At 53.7% G+C, this 6,000-nt stretch overlaps 1 protein-coding gene across 1 annotated transcript in view; it reads right to left on the bottom strand.

Annotated features, from left to right (window-relative positions):
• Positions 1–4,107: 4,107 nt before the first annotated feature.
• UMODL1 (uromodulin like 1) overlaps positions 4,108–6,000 on the bottom strand; it is a 62,154-nt gene continuing 60,261 nt past the window's right edge. Inside the window, exon 22 of the mRNA XM_045585263.1 lies at positions 4,108–5,191. The gene's annotated coding sequence lies outside the window, so the exon portion shown is untranslated. The remainder of the gene's footprint in view (positions 5,192–6,000) is intronic.

Raw genomic sequence — 6,000 nt, 5'->3', positions numbered from 1 at the left:
CGGAGCTGAGCCCAGCCCCGCAGCCCAGCTCCGCCGGGTCTCAGGGTGACTTCCAGGCTCTGGAGGAGATCTGAGCTGGAGGCAGGGAGGGGCCGGCCTCCCAGCTGCAAGGACATGGCTTAGGGAGAAGTCAGTGCTGAGGGCCCACGGGCCCCCCCAGGCACACGTTCCCTCCCAGGGGTCCCTGGGCAGTAGAGGGTTAACTCGGTCAGGCTGGGCTGTCCAAACCTTGCACCTTCCCAAAAATAAGGTGATCAGACACCCCGCTTTTGGCAGGACAGTCCCGATTTTTAACAATTCGTCCCGCGGCGTTTTAAAACAGTTCCGAGTTTTGGAAAGAATCTTTCCAAAAATTGGGACTATCCTGCCCAAAGTGGGATATCTGGTCACCTTATCCAAAAAGCACTGGCTCGCCCCAGAACTGTCCCACCTGGAAGAGCGTCTGGCACACCCGGGCCCGGATGGATAGTCCCGCTCAGCAGGTGCCCCTCGGGAGCCCAGAGATCCCAGGAGGCTGCTGAGCACTGAAAACACCTTCACAGCGGCTGACAATGTCATGCAGTTACGGAGGCTTATTGTTCAGAGACTATTTATTTTCCTTAAGTAAACTCAGCGCGTGGATCTTTAGTTGTGCGTAGTTTGCATCCATCGGGGAACTCTGAAAAATTCCTCTTTCTAGGGAGCATTTGGAGCCGGGTGGAGTCCGGGGATGGACACCCTCGTCACCAGTCCGCCCTATTCATTGAACTTCCTTGGGCATGCGTTTTAACGGTGTTTACAAACTCGTTACTCGTTTGATTTTCTTTAGCAGGTGCTTCTGCAGGGTGGCACCTGCCCTTTAAAAACTCCAGCGACCTGAAGGACAGAAGGTAGGAGCGGACAGCTCCCCGGTTCCAGGGCACAGTCCACTGACCTATCCCGATTGTTTCTCCTCCATCTTTCAGCCTGGACTCCACAGCCCATGGGGAGCTGCACATTGTAAACCGGAGCCAGTGCTCCTGAGGGGATCCATTCTGAGAAGCTGAGCTGTGGAGCCCCGGACCGCCTTCCTCCCCCGGCCTCGTGGACACCGGAAACAGACGAGCCCCGAACCTGACAGGACAGTTCCTACGACGGGTTCCACTCATCACCTGCTTCTGACTCTGAACATTCCCGGAGTGGAAAGGGGCTTTTCCTTACAAAACAACGTCCCCACCCCAAGCCAGAATGGGCCTACCCTCTCACTGTGGGAGCGATGTGGGTCTGGATGGCATGTTCTGGATGGTTCCATCAGGCTGCTGATGAGACCTTTTTCTTGCCCTGACACCGGACTCCATGTCCTAAGCAGGAGCTGGTCTCCCAGGCCATGTTCCCGAGCGCAGGACCTGAGCCAGGGAGCCCCGGGATCTGAAGGCCGAGCAGCCCAAGACCAGAGTGGACCGTGGACAAGCCCGAGGTGGTGACCTTGATCCTGAGGCCGCCTCCTCCCCGGCCTCCACCTCATTCCCTTCCCACCACAGGAGTCACCTGGCTGCAGGCCAGCAGGGGAGGGAGGCGCCCTGTGGAGACCCCCCAGCTGGTGTGGAGGCCTTGCATCATTCCACACCCAGCATCTGCCTCCTGGCCAGAGGGATTGCCCGGGGGAGAGGGACACGGCCCAGGAGGTGTTGATGGACACAGTCACAGCCCCTTTGGCTGGAGACATACCTTTCTTCTGCTAGACTTGAAAGAAGAAGTGTGTCGCCCTGACTACTCCTCACGGGGACTAAAAGGGAGCTTTTTGTTGAGGCTGAAACCACGAACGCAGAGAAAAAGATGGACAAACCAGGGTCCCTGAGATCTGCAGGCTCGAACCTCCCCTGACGCTCACCCGGACCTGGACTTTCATTTATAGTCGGCCAAAAATGTCCTTCGTTGTTTGTTAAAGCCGGTGGGGGTTGATGTTTCCATTACTTGTGACCCAAGGCTCCCTCACCTAGGCGAGGACCATCTCCACTTTACAGGCAGGGAAACCGAGGCTCGGAGAGGTTAAGGGCACCATCTCTCCACTCCCCATCACCCCGACAATCACATGCCACGCCGTGGGGTGCGAACTCTGAGCTTCCTCTGGCTTAAGGAGCCCCCAGCAGAGTCCTTCCAGTCAGGTACTTTCCATCAGAATGACTTTGGTCAGATGAGATCTGATAGTGAGAATGACCCTCCTGTCCAACCAAGGCTCAACGTCTGGAGTCGGGGGGGGGGGGAGGGGGAAACTAAGCGGGGGAAGGGGGTGGCAGCCAGTGGGGCTGCCATTCTCCTCTGTGCCCTGCCCACCTCCCTCCCTGCGTGACCATAACTTCCCAGCACTCATTCCCCCAAAGATGCCAAAGTTGAATCCAAGCCGGGAGCACTTCTGCTCTAACCCTAACGTGTGCCTCCTCCATCGGCCAGATCCCCAGCTTTTCTCAGACCTTGAGAACCTGCTGCAGGAGCCACCCCGTCCCTCCCGGAGTTCCCACCCAGGAGCACTGCCACACCCAGGGACACTGCCACACCCACAGAGACTGGCTCTGGGCAAGGCTGCCCTTTTCCTCCCGGAAACAGAGCAGGAGGGAGGGGAAGGAGGTGAGTCCTTTGGTGGGAAGTTGGGGGAGGGAGTGGAGCCACACCTGCTTTGCCCAGTGACCAGAGCCACCAATTACTCCTTGTTCTGAAGATGCAGGGTCTGTCCACCCTGAATGACCAATGTCAGTTTCTGAGCTGCTTCCAGGGCACCCAGGACCCCATCCCCACAGGACCCCAAAGCCCTGCGGAATGATTTCAAATTCCCTTTTGTTTGTTGGCAAGAGGCAGAATCAGGCAAAAGAAAAGAACAGGTCTGTGGAGGCTGAGGAAACAGAGGGATCTCCTGCCCTGGCTTGCGCGCCATCTAGTGGTCAGAAAGGGGTGGTGCCGCCTGGGCCAGAGAGGGAGAGGACCACACAGTTAACTAACTCTCTCCATCAGACCCTCTGCCTCCAGCAGACCCGCCACCACAGAGGGAATCGCAGCCCCGGCTCCTGGGCAGAGAAGGACCTGGGGCCTCCGGTGGTGTCTGAACATGAGAACTACCCAGGACTCAGACCCTCAGCTGCCAGAGGCCAACCTGCCTTGGCAAGGGCCCCGGCTTTCCCTCCACCTCTCAGAAGTACGCTGAGTTCTAAGGTCCTCAAAGGTCCTCCCGCCCACCCCTCACCAGCAAGACAATTACGTCTTTCCTGGAGGAGCAAGGGCCTGGCCTCCCTGGCTGTGGTCTTCACCGGGACTTCTCTCCAGGTGGCTTTTGGGTTCCTAAGGGCAAGGAGTCTACCACATCCCTTTTGTCTTCCTGGTGTCGGTATAAGAACCGGAACTCAGCAAACAGTCCTTTGTTAGATGGGTGGATGGGTGGATGGGTGGATGGGTGGTGTGTGGGTGGGTAAAGGGATGGGTGATGGATGGATGGGTACGTGGGTGGCTGTGTGGGTGGAGAGGTGAATGGTGAATGTTTGGGTGAGTAGATGGATGGGCCAGGTCAGGGGTACTTCACAGCACACATGCATCTGTCCCTTTCAGCACTTGTCCTGGACGTCATCAGCTACCGATGTGTCTCTGTCCCCAACAAGACCATGTGCTGGATGGGGGCAGGGCTCAGTCTGCTCTCTCACAGTTTCATCAGTAGCTCTGAGCCCAAGACCTGGAGCACGGTGTGGGCTCAGGAAATGCTTGTTAAAGGTGACACAGGTGACCCTGTCCCTGGGGCAGATGAGGGGAGGCCAGGTTCTCACGGAAACACAAATGAATAAATGTAGAATCTTTCTTGAGATGACATGAAAACTGCAGAAGATTTAAAGCTGGAGTTTCAAAATGCACATCTGCTCTGAAACCCAAAAGCCGCTCCATCGTAGGGCTCAGAGCCTGGGTCATTGCATGTGCGTTGTCTCTCATTCGAGGACAGCATGCCATTGGACCTGAGCTGGTATCCGGGCAGATGGACACGGCTCAGGAAGAGCCAGAGACAGGCTCCCAGTCTCCCCTCGCGGCCCAGCACAGCCCTAGGCCCTCTCGGATGCGAGCTGAGCACCTGAACCACAGAGCAGCCAGCACAGGCACAAACGTTTCAATGTCAGAGGCAGTTTATTCTACTTGTTCAAATCTGGTTATCCGCAACAGTGCGTATCGTAACTCTTTACTGACTCCGAGAATATCCAGCACATTAGAAATCTCACTTTTCCCAGATGTTTCAATAAGTGGTAGTTAATTATACTCAACAAAATTAATCTCATGAATTCAGAACTAAAGATCATGTTACAATTTCAAGTTCGTCAAGGAAAAACACTACACAATCAGATGTTAACTATCCAATACAGTTCAATTAGCTTTAAATCAAGTAACAAGCATTATCTGTTAGCGTGGTGTAATGAAGAAAATTCTATACTAATATTTAGGTTCTAGACCCACTTTCTCATGAATTCATTTTGTGACTTTAAGTAAATAACGCACCCATTTCTTCTCTGGTTTCCCATGGTGTAATAGTTAAGTGGTACCTCCCCCTGTAGTAGGACTATATCTTAATGGCTGAGAAAATATTTTGAAAAATATAAAGAATAACATATATTATGTTATTTCTACTTATTATAGAGATTTTTCCTATTAATGGTGGCTTTTGCATCACCACTGTGTGAATAAAATAATATCCTGGTAATGCAGGAGAAAAGTAAGAGCATGTATGTCCACTAGACAATATATTTATTGCTGACCTATTGTTAAAAAATAACTTCAAGTGTACTGTCAAATACCTTGGAAAATTAGAAATATTACGTATTTGACAACAAGTATCAAATAGCTGGCTGGCTGGATGAATGGTAAGATGGATAGATAAAAGGATGAATGTCAAGGGGGAGCAAAACCAGGAAGGGCCACATGGACAAAATGGGACGGTGAAGGGTCTGGGAGCCCTGGGATTGGGATGGCAGAGCTGTGTCCGTGCTGGGTGTGAAGATCCTTGTGTCTGGAGCTGCCGGCATTGCCAACACCATGCCCACCTCTCCATCAGCTCCTCTCCCTGGCCTGCTTGTCCAGAACCTACATAACCAGCCTCCTGGGGCAGGCCGAGGTGATGCTGTCATCATCTCCGGGGCTCATCCAAATGCGGGGCAGAGCAGGCGTCCGTCAGTGTGTGATGATTGAAGACCCGGGCTTGACTCACGGTGACCTGTGTAGGAAAGGTCACCTGGATCAGCAGCTTGCAGCAAAGGAGAGGTCCCTACAGGAACCCCCTGGAGCATGGGGGTGGAGGGTTGCCAGCAGCCCTGAGGACAGGATTGCTTCGCTGGCTGAGGGTGAGGGACTGTGCACCAATAAAGGAACAGCAGCTCCATGAGGCACAGAGGATCTGGAACATGTGCCTGTGGCCTGGACTCTGTGGGTGAGGCCCCCCGCGTCAGCGGCAGTTGAGCCTGAGCTGGACAGCACATCCTCAGGGACCTGTGTCTCTGTGCTGTCTGTGAACCTCCCTCAGACCCGGGGCTCCTGTGCCACGTGCCTGTCTGGTGTGTGGAGGGGTGGTGGTTTGTTTACCGTTTTTCAAAGAGCTGAGGTTTGCAGAGACCTGAAAGCTCGTTATAGGTGGTTTCCAGTGTGGAAGACAGAAGCCCCAGGAGAATAAAAGTGAAGGATAAAAGTAAAACACCATTTTCCCTCGGTGCTTTCATTTCAAGGAGGGGGACACCCGGCATCAACACGCAGCTCTCCTAAGGCATTTAGGACAAGCATGGGCCGGTTATGGGGACTTACATGTTACATACTAAGTGAAATCCATGGAAATCCTCTCCCCAGGGGAGTGACTGGCCTAGCCCCGTGGTCGGCAAACTCATTCATCAGCAGAGCCAAATATCAACAGGACAACGACTGACATTTCTTTGGAGAGCCGAAAACTGACTTCTGCGCCTGGGCCACAAAGTTTCAATCGCACTGTACATACGCACCTGAACGTGGTATTTTGTTGAAGAGCCACACTCAAGG

This window comes from Pipistrellus kuhlii, unplaced genomic scaffold (genome assembly GCF_014108245.1).
Source record: "Pipistrellus kuhlii isolate mPipKuh1 unplaced genomic scaffold, mPipKuh1.p scaffold_m20_p_2, whole genome shotgun sequence".
NCBI classification, from domain to species: Eukaryota; Metazoa; Chordata; class Mammalia; order Chiroptera; family Vespertilionidae; genus Pipistrellus; species Pipistrellus kuhlii.
The sequence above is the reverse complement of the archived record's forward strand: the minus strand, read 5'-3'. Positions and strand labels throughout refer to the sequence as shown.